General features: G+C 28.4%; 1 pseudogene; it reads right to left on the bottom strand.

The window, feature by feature from the left end:
• Positions 1–9,778: 9,778 nt before the first annotated feature.
• On the bottom strand, positions 9,779–11,114 carry LOC117215128 (annotated as a pseudogene).
• Positions 11,115–13,037: the final 1,923 nt, after the last annotated feature.

Below are 13,037 nucleotides of genomic sequence, written 5' to 3'. Positions count from 1 at the left end.
ATTCTTGCCATCATTGCATGCGATTGTAAGAGAGAAATAGCAGAACAATTTCCCTTCGAAAATTTAACCAAAGGATCGTTCGCTGTGTTGGCGTGTGCAAACGGTGTTTTCGATTATCGAAAACACCCATCGATCTTCGCATTCCTCCTCCCACTGTTGTCAAAATATTGCCCGTCTTTGGGCAAGGCTTGCGAAACCACACGAACCCCACACAGAGAGGATCGTTGGAATCATCCTCGATTATTAAACTCGAAGGGCAAGAAAATTGTGGCAATAGAAACCATCGTAGTAAACGAACTGAGCTTTGGTTCTAACGACAAACTACTATAGCGAAATTAAAAGAGAAGAAGAAGGCAAACGTAGGAATAAATTTATATCAAACAACGAAAATTCACATTCTTATCCAATCCATCAACGCGAAAATTCTTGTTCTACCTCCTCTAACTAACTAATATACACATATACATATATATATATATATATATATATATATATATATCAACTATACTAACATCGATACTAAGTGCACACAAAATTCTCTAAAGCATATGACGACAAAATGGACAATTACATAAACTCGCTTGCCAAAAATAGTAATCCTTACTTGGACTTTCGGTTCGGTTCGGGCCGAGGGTAACACACGGACGGAGATCTCTGGGGAAAAAGTGAAGTGTGAAGGGAAAAAGGAACAGGAAGCATAAAGAGGCATGAAGAAGGGAAAATAAAGAGTGAGCATACAAGGAGAAGGCAAAAGAAAAGCGAAAAAGGAGACAAGAACGAGAGAAAGCTACAAATAAGAAAAACTAGAAAAGAAGAGGTTAGGAGGCTAGAAGCGCGGCAAAACAAAGTAAGGTAGGGAAACGGCAGATGGCGACAAACAGGGGAAGACCAAGGAGTACTGGTAAAGCAGTCTTCAAAAATACACTGGACAAATACAGTTCGACAGAAAAAGAGACACCAGCCAGAGAGAAAGTAATGGAGACAGTGGTGGAAAAAATAGAGAAAATGGAAAGAGGATTCGAGGCAATGATCGAGGAAATAAAATATATGTATATTGGAAAAGCAAGTGGAGGAGCTGAAGAGAGAAATGAAAGAGGAAAGGGAAAGAAGGGAAAGAGAGACAGACAGAGAGAAAGGAGAGTGGGAATGGGAAAAGAAAGAATTATTGGGTAGAATCAGAAGAATTGGAGAGGATCAGGACAGGGCAGAGAGAGAGAGGAAAAAAGAAGAAACATAGTAATCAAGGGAGTGGACTGGAACGAAGGAAGCAATGAAGAGACAGTAAAGGAGTTCATAAACGAAAAAATGAGGATAGGGGCAGAAGTAGAAAAAGCACATATGATAAAGGTGGGGTGGGGGGGGGGGGCAAGAACACAATAATAGTGGCAACGATGAAATCAATGGAGGAAAAAATAAGGATAATGAAGGAGAAAAGCAAATGGGAAAAGGGTGTATACATGGACGATGATCTGACAAAAAAAAAGAAAGGGATGGGAAGCAACACATAAGAAGGGTAGCCAGAGAAAGAATGGAACAAGGCGAATATGTAAGGACAGGATACAAGAAACTAACAATAGAGAACAAATGGTACAGGTGGAACGAAAACGAAGAGAGGCTGGAGGAAGAAAGAAAGAGAGGGGAAGGAAAATGAAAAAAGAGGAACAGGAGGGGGGACTACAATGGGGATGAAAACGTGCTTCTGAAATGTAGCAGGGCTAATAAGTAAGGACAAAAGAGAAAAGTTAAAATATAGACTACCCAAAGAATTCGACTGGAAATGCAGGGCAGCAATGACAGTAAGGAAAAAAGGAAGAGCAAAGGGAAGAATAACAACGGGTATAAATAAAAACCTAAGAGAAATAGGATATAAAGGAATTAGTGATAATATAGTTGGAAGAAAAATAATATACAATTACAAGACGTATAGGATAATGATGGTTTATAATCAAGATACATAAGGGACATGGAAAAAAATAGAGGAAAGAGTAGACGGAAGAGAAGAGGAAGTGGTGATCATCGGCGGAGACTGGAACGCAAGAACGGGAGAAGAGGGAGGGTCGATAAACGAGGACGTAGGGAAAGAAAAAAACAGACGATCAAAAGACAAGACAATAAACGCGGAAGGAAGAACACTGCTAAAGATAATCAATGGCAGCGATAAAGAAGGAGAGGAGCGGACCTATATTGGCGAGAGAGGAAACTCAGTAATAGACTATGTGATTGGCAATCAGGAGGCGACAGAAGAAATAATTTACATGAAAATAGGAAAAAGAACAGAGTCAGGCCACATGCCGTTAGAAATAGAAATAGGGGGGGGGGCGCGGAATTACAAAAAAATGAGGAAAAGGAAGAAGAAGAGAAGGAGAAGAGGGAATGGACAAACAAAAGTGTGGAAAAATACTTGGACGAATGTAAAGACTGGACCTGCAACGAAAGAACAGTAGCGGAAATGTGGACAGAAATCAACAAGAAGATAAACGAAGCAATGCAAAAGAAGAAAGTAAAGATAAGGAATAGAAAGAGAGGAAAAGAGAGTAAAAGAGAGATGAGAAGGAAGGTGACAAAGTTTATGAAAGGAAAATACAGTGGAGAAGCTCTTATGGAGGAAAAAAGGCATTCAAATAGAGGTGCAAACAAAGAAAGGAAAGATACGAAGAAGAAGAAATGGTGAAAATCAAGAAGATCAAAACAGAACAAGAAGCGTGGAAATACATAAATAAATACAGAAGAAGAAGAGAAAATATAGATGAAGATTGTATGAAATAAGCGAGGAAGAGTGGAAAAATCATTTTATGGAAATTTTAGAAGGAACAGAGCACAAAGAGGGCAGGAAAAAAGAGGAGCATCGAGCAGAAGAGAAAATAATGGATGAGAGAGAAGATAATATATAGAGAAGGAAGAGGTGATATACAAACTAAGAAACTTGAAGGAGAAGTATGCACCGAAGGAAGTGGGTGAAGCGTTATGGGCTCTGTTAAGGAAAATATGGAATGGGGTGGGGATATCAGAAGATTGGAAAAAAGGAGCAAATATGTCCGATATATAAAAAGAGGGACAAGAGAGTAGGGAAGGGTTACAGAAAAGTAACATTAATGGATACAGCATACAAGATCTGTGCAGGGATACTGCACGAACGACTGAAGGCAGAGATTGAAAACAAACTGAAAGAGAGCCAATTCGGATTCAGAAAAGAAAGACGCGGTATTTGTGATAAACCATATCATAGACAAACAGTTGAGTAGAGAAAAAGAAAAACTACATGCCTGCTTTGCGGACTTAAAAGCGGCGTTCGACAGGCTAAACAGAAAGAAATTGGAGGAGAAAATGAGAAAAATGGGGATTAACGAAAACTTAACCAGAAGGAATAAAGAGATATACGTAGAAACAAAGAATGTGGTAAGAATCAAGAATAACAACACAAAAGAATTTTGGACAGTGAGGGGAGTCAGACAAGGATGCCCGTTGAGCCCTATTTAACATCTACGTGGCGGGGCTGGAAGAAGAATTAAGGAAAGGACAAGTCGGGGGGGGCATAGTGGCAGGAGAAAGAAAGGTATGGTCATTGACATATGCAGACGATATTGTGCTGATGGCTGATAGAGAGGAGAAGCTAAAGGAAATGCTAAAGAGATTCGAAATATTTTTAAAGGAAACCGAATTGGAACTGAGCACGAAAAAGGCCAAGAGTGTAGTTTTCGAAAAAAACGAAAGAACAAGAGGAGACAAAGAAAATGGAAATGGGGAGAACGAGAATTAGAAGAAGTGGACGAGATAAGATACCTAGGGTACATACTACTGAAAAAACGGTAGTGATGAGAAACACATAGAAGACAGGAAAAAGAGAGCAAGAATAGCAATGAAGAAAACATGGAGCGTGGAAGAAAAAATTTCCAAACAGGACAACAAGAGGAGAATGAAGATGTTTGGAACGTGGCGCTGTTTGGAGCATAGGTATGAGGCTGGAACATGGAAGAAAGGCTGGATAGAATACAAAGAAGATATGTGAAATGGAGCTTAGGTTTAGATATGACAACACCGAATTATATATCGATAGAAGAATGTAAGCTAACAGAAATCAAAGAAAAAGTATTAGGAAGAGCAGCAAGGTATGAAGGGAAAGCCATAGAGTCAAAAAAGGAACTAGTAAAGAAGTGCATAAAGGAAAGAGAGAGAAACTGGGGAAATGGCCAATAACGGAAAAGAGCAAGAGAGAGAAAGAAGGGACTAGAAAGGATGAGAAATGGAGGGACACAGATGGAAGTAAGAGAAGAGCAAGAAAAGACGACACTAGACCAAATTATAGAAGAAAGGAGAAAGAGAGAAGCAGAAGAGAGGGGGGAAAGGATAAGGGAATCAAAATATGACAAACATTATAGAAAAATCGCCAAAGAAGAGTTAGCAAAATACTTAGAAGGGAGGATGAAGTGGAAGGACAGAAAAATATTAGCAAGATTCAGATGTGGAAACGAGACTAAATCAAGGGAATACTGGAAAGAAGAGGGAGAAAAAAGATGCAAGCTATGTAAAAAGAAAGAAGAAGACCTGAGACACGTAATAGAAGAATGAGAAATAACAGGAGAACCAAGGGACACAGAAAATAATAATAATAATAATAATAATAATAATGATGATGATGATGATGATGGTGATGATGATGATAATGATAATGATAATGATAAGAATAATGATAATAATAATGATAATAGTTATCCTTACTCATCCTCAATTATTAACAAATCACACACCCATACATTCTAATTAAAACGTTAAAAACCTTCCTTATTTTATTTGGTTTTTTTTTTATTATGGGTAATAGCACAGAAATTCACATGCTATAGTAATTAGCAAATGATACAAAAATGTAAGTATTTGTAGAAACAAATAAGAACGTTTAATAAAGGAAAAATTAAAAAGAAAATGATAGATACTTCTACCTCTCAGAGGGATCAAGCAAAAGGACCAAACGCATCGAGATCTACAGTAAGACACGGTAAACCGGCCTATCCTGTTCAATATCCATGTTTAGTGTCCTATTATAAATGTATGGCATGAACAAGAACGGCAATCAAAATAATAAATCAGCAATAGCATTCGTAAATGATATGTTAATAAACAATAAAACAAGAAACAATAAACCCTGACAAATAAAAATCCAGCTGCAAGACCTAGTCAAGAAAGTAAAAAATTACGCTTTCCAACACGGAAGCTAAGAATCTACACCCATAAATGTGAAACAATCTCGTTCAGTCCATATATTTCAAAAACTTCAAAAGCAAAGTACGACGTGAGAATAAATTCGAAAATATTCTTCCATACAACAGAAAATATCAACGGAAAATTTTCCGATGCAAACAAAGTTAGATGCTTCGGAGTCCATCTAAACTTCGGGTTAAATCACAACGACAACATAAAGACACAGTTATAGAAAGCAGATAAGTTCTTCTTATACCTCATAAGACTACCTTACTCGAAAGATTCGCACAGATCAATAAAACTTCACTGCTACAAAACACTAATTAGACCAACCATTCTAATGTATGGTCGTTAAATCTGTTTCAATGTAAGTGTCAACGCCACGGAAAAATTAAGAATCATTGAAAGAAAATACATCACAGCATGTTTAGGAATATATAGATTGCCAGAATTGAAATTTAGCAAATATAGCAAATCACAAGCTATACGAAGAGCCCAAATTAATCCATATCGATTCTTCATTCTTAAATTAGTCAGACCACTGGTCAAAGATACACAAAATAATCATAAACTTCATCGTCGCCCACAATCTATAGTCAAACCCGTTATACCATAAACACGTTCAAAAAACAGGTTATTTCCCCCCGGAATCCTTCACCTGTTTAGATAGCGTGAAATTAATCCAAAACAATAATAACTTAGCATTATTCTATCACTACAGCAGAAACGTAATAATAAAAAATACTGTACGATAGCGACATAGACCATAAGGATAGCGATATAAGACTTATGTATAAATTGTCAACCGTAGATTTAAGTGAGACACTCAAAGACAATAAAGATAAATATTGGTGGCTAACCACCGTAGAAAATTAAATTATAGCAATAAGAAAACCGTATGTTTAGTTAGTAAATGAACCAAAGATTGTAAGCAAAGATCACAAAAGAACAATGCAAATGTCACGTAAACTTGAGGGTTAGACGATAAAATAAAATAGCTGAGTCGTAACACAACTATTAATTTTGTTTTCATTAATCTTTATTATGAATTCAGCAATCACAATGAAATACACACTGAATTAACACACACAAATCACAATTCACTCCAATCACCTTATGTAAAACCTAGTTACACTGATACGTTAAGTACGCGACTGTTATAAGGATAGAGACCGGTAAAGATATGTTGACTATTCTAAGGATACGGAATAAGTGAAGTTTTACTGACGATACTGTGTCTGGGGAAAGCTAGGGATGGGTGTGTCTAAGGACACGGGACTATCGGACTTGTTGATGATAATTTTTGTTAAGGAAGTGAGGGTAGTAGACATCTTTCTCCGATTGGATAATAAGACGGTTGGTGGACCAGGAAGGGTTTTAGCCGCCCTCGTGAGAAAGTTGCTAACGCAACATAGCAGACGCGAGGAAAACCTACTTTCCCTGTTAACCCGTAGTAAACAATAAACGTAAAAGGAAATCTAAGACAAGAGATACTCGCTTGGCCTGAAGGACCTTAACTATGAAAATTCCAAGACCCCTGGTGGGTACTTAGGACTACTGAGGGCACGCGCCAAGGATGTGCAGACATCTGGGCGCCATCCTGCCCGCGGTGTGTGGCCTGGTCTCTGATGTGAATTGACAAACACAGTTATACAAACACAGTTAAATTAAGAAAATGTTCCCTGCAATTGTGTAATCATATATACGTAATTATATATCTCATACGTTTATTCTCTTTCTTCCCCCTCCTAAAATGTCAGCGATCCATAATACAATATCTAAGGAATGGTTACATTGTAAGTCAATAAATGGTAGTATGAAGTGCAACGTTTATGTGAGCACCTATACTAGGCGTACATTACGCAAACATTAAAAACTTCCCACAAGCTGAGACCCTCAACTCATAAATCAAATTCTTTTTATTTTTGATTCATTGTAGTAAATGAAATCATTTACCAACATATTTGTCACACTTTTCTCATTCAGATAAGACCAAGCACGATATAATTTGGAGCATATTTGCTTACTGAGTAAATGATAATTAAATACATATCAATAAGTAAATCTAACATCACAAATATATTAGTAAAAGTTTAATTTTGGAGAAATTAGAAATAAAAAAGTTTTACTTTTGATTCAGCACATAGATGCATTGTCTCCGCGCTATCTGCCACTTGTGGTTTAATTTGATAATCCACGATAAGATAAACTTAAGTAGATGTTTATGTATTGTTGTATATTATTATATAAAATTAATTTTAATAAAAATTTAATAAAAAATTTTAATTCAAATCAAAATGTAGTATATTTAAGAATTTATGAGTTATAATAAATTTAATTTTTTAATAATTATATTTTAATATTAATTTGAAAGAGGATTCAAAAGTAAAATTAATAAATTAATTAATTTGAAAATAGTTTTGAAAAGTGTACAAATTGCCCGTCAATTTCATTTGTGGAATAAGTCGTAACATAGTAAAAATATTGGAAAATGTTTTTAGATAAAAAATTAGTTTTTATAATATTTCATTTTTAATGAAAATTATTTAAATTGAATTTTCTTTTTAAATAATAAATTTAATATTTTAGTTTAAAATTTATTAAATTATATTTTTGTAAAGTTGTATAATAAATAATTGTTAAAGTAATAATTTATGAAATAATATAATGATTTATAGATTTAGTAATGTGAAATAAAATATATTCACCTGTTTATCAAAAACATGGCTTATTGATTTTAATTTTAAGTCTATCTGCCCAATGATTTAATTATTTAATGGCTGCAGTATAATTGACTGTACAAAGGTAGCATAATCAATTGTTTTTTAATTAAAAACTGGAATGAAAGAATTAATGAGATATATACTGTCTCATATATATATAATAAATTTAAATTTTTAGTAAAAATGCTAAAATTTTTTTATGGGACGATAAGACCCTATAGAATTTTATATTTGTATTTAGATTATATATATTTTTAAATGTAAATATTTAATTGGGAGGATTGTTAAATTTATAGAACTTTATTTTAAATATAAACTTTAATTTAAGAATAATTAATGATCTTGTATTATAAATTAAAAGAATAAATTACCTTAGGGATAACAGCGTAATATCTTTTTAAAGATCATATTAATAAAGATGATTGCGACCTCGATGTTGAATTAAGATAAATTTTAAATGCAGAAGTTTAATAATTAAGTCTGTTCGACTTTTAAAATCTTACATGATTTGAGTTCAAATCGACGTGAGTCAGATTGGTTTCTATCTATAAAAATAAATAAATTATTTGTACGAAAGGACTATAATTTTTAATTAAATTATATTTTAAATATTAATTAATAATTTTTATTATATTAGCAAATTTAGTGCGTTAAATTTAGGATTTAAATAAATTATAATAGAATTATAATATATAATAATTTTTTTTAATTTTTTATTAATATTTATAATTTTGATTAGAGTGGCTTTTTTAACTTTATTTGAACGTAAAATATTAGGTTATATTCAATTACGAAAAGGTCCAAATAAATTAATAATTAAAGGTTTATTTCAACCTTTTAGAGATGCTTTAAAATTGATATCAAAGGAATTTTTTTTTTAATTTTAATAATTTATATTTATATAGTCCAATAATTATATTTTTTTTATCATTAATATTATGATTTATTTATCCTTGAATATATTCTTTTCTTTTTATTGATTATAGAATTATTTTTTTAATATTAATTTTGAGATTAATGGTTTATCCAATTATAATAATTGGTTGAGTGTCTTTATGTAATTATTCAATTTTAGGTTCATTACGTTCAGTTTCTCAAATAATTTCATTTGAAATTTTATTATTTTTGGTTTTTTTTTACTAATAATTTTAATTGAGAATTATTCTTTATTTATATTTATAAAATTTCAATATAATATATATTTTTTTTTATATATCCTTTATATATTATTTTTATAATTAGAGCATTAATTGATTTAAATCGAGTTCCAATTGATTTGATTGAAGGTGAATCAGAATTAGTTTCTGGATTTAATGTTGAATATTATAGAAGATTATTTGTATTAATTTTTTTATCTGAATATTTAAATGTTATATTTATAAGATTATTATTAACAATAATGTTTTTTGGATTAAATTGATGATCATTTAGTTTTATTTTAGTTTATTTATTTCATTTAATTTTATTAATTATAATTCGTGGTGTATTACCTCGTATTCGATATGATAAATTAATAATAATATTGTTACGCCGGGCGACTCTCTGCCTGGCCCAGGTCACACACCGCGGGCCAGACGGACACCAGATGTCCGCTTTTCCGTACGGCGTACCCTCAATAGCCTTAAGCACCCATCATAAACCCGAGTATAATTTTATTAAATTAATTTATTAATAAAAGATAAAAATCTTTATAATTGAATTTTAAATTCAAAGCACTAATCTGCCATATTAATAATTATATATATATATATTATTTATTAATAAATTTTTAAATTTTAATTATTAAAAATATTTTTAATTTTATTATTTATAATTAAAGGAATTTCAATTAGTGAATGATCTAAGGGAGGATAATTGTTTAATCATTCTAAAGAATGATTGATGAAATTTAAATATAACTAATCGTTTTGAAATTAATCTTTCAAAAATAATAAAAATGAAAAATAATATTCTATTTATTGAAATTATTGCTCCAATTGATGAAATTAAATTTCAACAATAATAAGAATCAGGATAATCTGAATATCGTCGTGGTATAGATATTAAGCCTAAAAAATGTTGAGGGGAAAAAGTTATATTTACACCAATAAATATTATAATAAATTGAATTTTTAATCATTTTTGATTTAATATTAGACCTGTAATTATTGGGCATCAATGAATAAATCTAGTAATAATAGCAAAAACTGCTCCTATTGATAGTACATAATGAAAATGTCCTACTACATAATAAGTATCATGTAAAATAATATCAATTGATGAATTTGATAATATTACTCCTGTTAATCCTCCAATTGTAAATATTAAAATAAAACCAATTGATCAAATGATTGTAATATTAAAATTTATTTTTGAACCATGATAAGTTGCTAATCATCTAAATACTTTAATTCCTGTAGGAACAGCAATAATTATTGTTGCTGATGTAAAATAAGCTCGAGTATCAACATCTAATCCAACGGTAAATATATGATGAGCTCATACAATAAATCCTAGGAATCCAATTCCTAATATAGCATAAATTATTCTTAAATTTCCAAAAGTTTCTTTTTTTCCTCTTTCATTTATAATAATTTGAGAAATTAACCCAAATCCTGGAAGAATTAGAATATAAACTTCTGGGTGACCAAAAAATCAAAATAAATGTTGATATAAAATTGGATCTCCACCTCCTATAGGATCAAAAAATGATGTATTAAAATTTCGATCAAATAGAAGTATAGTAATAGCTCCTGCTAGAACTGGAAGGGATAAAATTAATAATATAACTGTAATACATACTGATCATGAAAATAAATTAATTTGATCATAATTTAATGAAAAATTTTTTATTAATATAATAGTTAGAATAAAATTTAGGGAACCAATAATTGAAGAAATTCCTGTTGTATGTAAAGAAAAAATTGCAATATCTACAGAAGGTGATGAATGAAATATATAAGATGATAAAGGTGGATATACAGTTCAACCTGTTCCTACATTAGGTGTAAATAAAGTTCTTAATAATAATATAAAAAGAGATGGAGGTAATAATCAAAATCTAATATTATTTATTCGTGGAAAAGCTATATCAGGTGATCCTAATATTAATGGAATTAAATAATTTCCAAATCCTCCAATTATAAATGGTATAACTATAAAGAAAATTATTAAAAATTCATGTCTAGTTACTAATGAATTATAAATTTGATCGTTGTTAATTCATATTCCAGGATGACTAAGTTCTATTCGAATTAATAATCTTATTGAAGATCCAATTATTCCTGATCATATTGCAAAAATAAAATATATTATTCCAATGTTTTTATGATTAGTTGATATTAATCATTTTTTTATTAAGATTTATAAATATAAAATTTATATAATTAATTTTGAAGATTAATAGTTTATTTAACATAAAATCTTAAATATTAATTTAATATAAATTAATTAATTAAATTTTTAATTATAATTTAATTATAATTTAATTATAATTTAATTAAATTAAATAAAATTTTAAAAACTAATTTAAAAATTTTTAAATAATAAAGTATTATGTCTGAAAAAGAAATAAACTGTAAATTTATTTATAAAAATTAAAAATTTTTTAATACTATTTTAAAATTTATTTTATAATATTTAAAATAGTTTAAGAAAAGTATTAAATTGCAAATTTAAAGATTAAATTAATAATATTTATATTAAATTAAATAAAATAAATATAAAAGAAAAAAATAAAATTGTAATTAGAATGTAGATTTTTATATGAAAAATTTCAAAATTTAGAATTATTTTACTAAATTTAAATTTTAATAAAATATATTTTAGTAAAATGAAATAATTTCATATTATAATTATTCTTGTTAATAATAATAAAATTATTAAATTATTTCTTAAATTTAAATTTAAATTATAAATAAATTCTCATTTGAATATAAATGAAAAAAATAATGGTAAAGAGGAATATATAAATAATAAAATAATGAAAATAAAATATGAATATATTGAAAAATTTCTAAAATTTAAATTATTTACATTATAAAAATTAAAAAAATATATTAAAGTTGAAAATATACATAAATAAATTAGAATTAATAATATGAATAAGTTTTATTAGTATGAAGAATAAAATAAAAAAATAATGAATTAAAAATTGATGAACATCCAAATAATTTTTTTATAGAGAAGTCTATATTTGTATATAAAGCAATGAATGTATTATTAATAAATAAAGTAAGAATTAGATATGGTGTAATGAAAGTTATTGAAGAAAAAAAATAAATTGGAATAAATTTTATAAATGTTGAAATAATTAAAATTTGATTTCATGAAGATATATTATAAATATAAATTATTCAAAAACAAAACGGAAATAAACCAATTTTTAAAAATATAGATAAATTTATTAGAAAATTAATTATATAACTTTTAAAAATAAAAATTTGTGTATAATTTAAAGAAATAAGAATAATAATGAATAATCTTGAAATTGATGATATTATAAAATATATGATTCTAACAATTTTATTATTTGATTTAATATTAATTATTCTAATTAAAATAATTGTTGAAAATTCTATTGATAATCATTTAATGTAAATTCTTGATGAATTTAATATAATAAAAAATAAAATAATTACTGATAAATAAGAGAATATATATATTTTATTATAAAATATAAATATTTATTTTTTTTTTTGAAAAAATTAAATATTGTATATAAAAATAAAATTTATATAGAAAAATTTCTATTAGTTTTTAACTTATTATATAAATAGATATAGTATAATTTAATTATATACATAAATATTTTATCAAAATATATCTTTTATCGGACATATTACTTATATTTTTATATTTTATATAAAAATTTTTTGAATTTATCGATAGGGTATGAACCTATAAGCTTAATTTAGCTTATTATATAGTTTATAAATTTAATTTTTAAAATATAATTAAATTTATTAAATTGTAATTTAATAGTAATTTTAGAATTATATAGTTAATTTATAGGAATAAAAATTATTGAATTATTTATAAAAAGTTAGATATATTTTAAAAATTACTATTAAATGCAATTTAATTATTATATTTTTTTATTAACTAATATCCAAATTGTTAATAATTAATTGATAATAATTA

The sequence above is a fragment of the Bombus bifarius genome, unplaced genomic scaffold (genome assembly GCF_011952205.1).
Source record: "Bombus bifarius isolate JDL3187 unplaced genomic scaffold, Bbif_JDL3187 scf7180000009378_frag, whole genome shotgun sequence".
NCBI lineage: Eukaryota > Metazoa > Arthropoda > Insecta > Hymenoptera > Apidae > Bombus > Bombus bifarius.
Note: the sequence above shows the minus strand (reverse complement) of the source record. Positions and strands in the feature narration are given on the sequence as shown.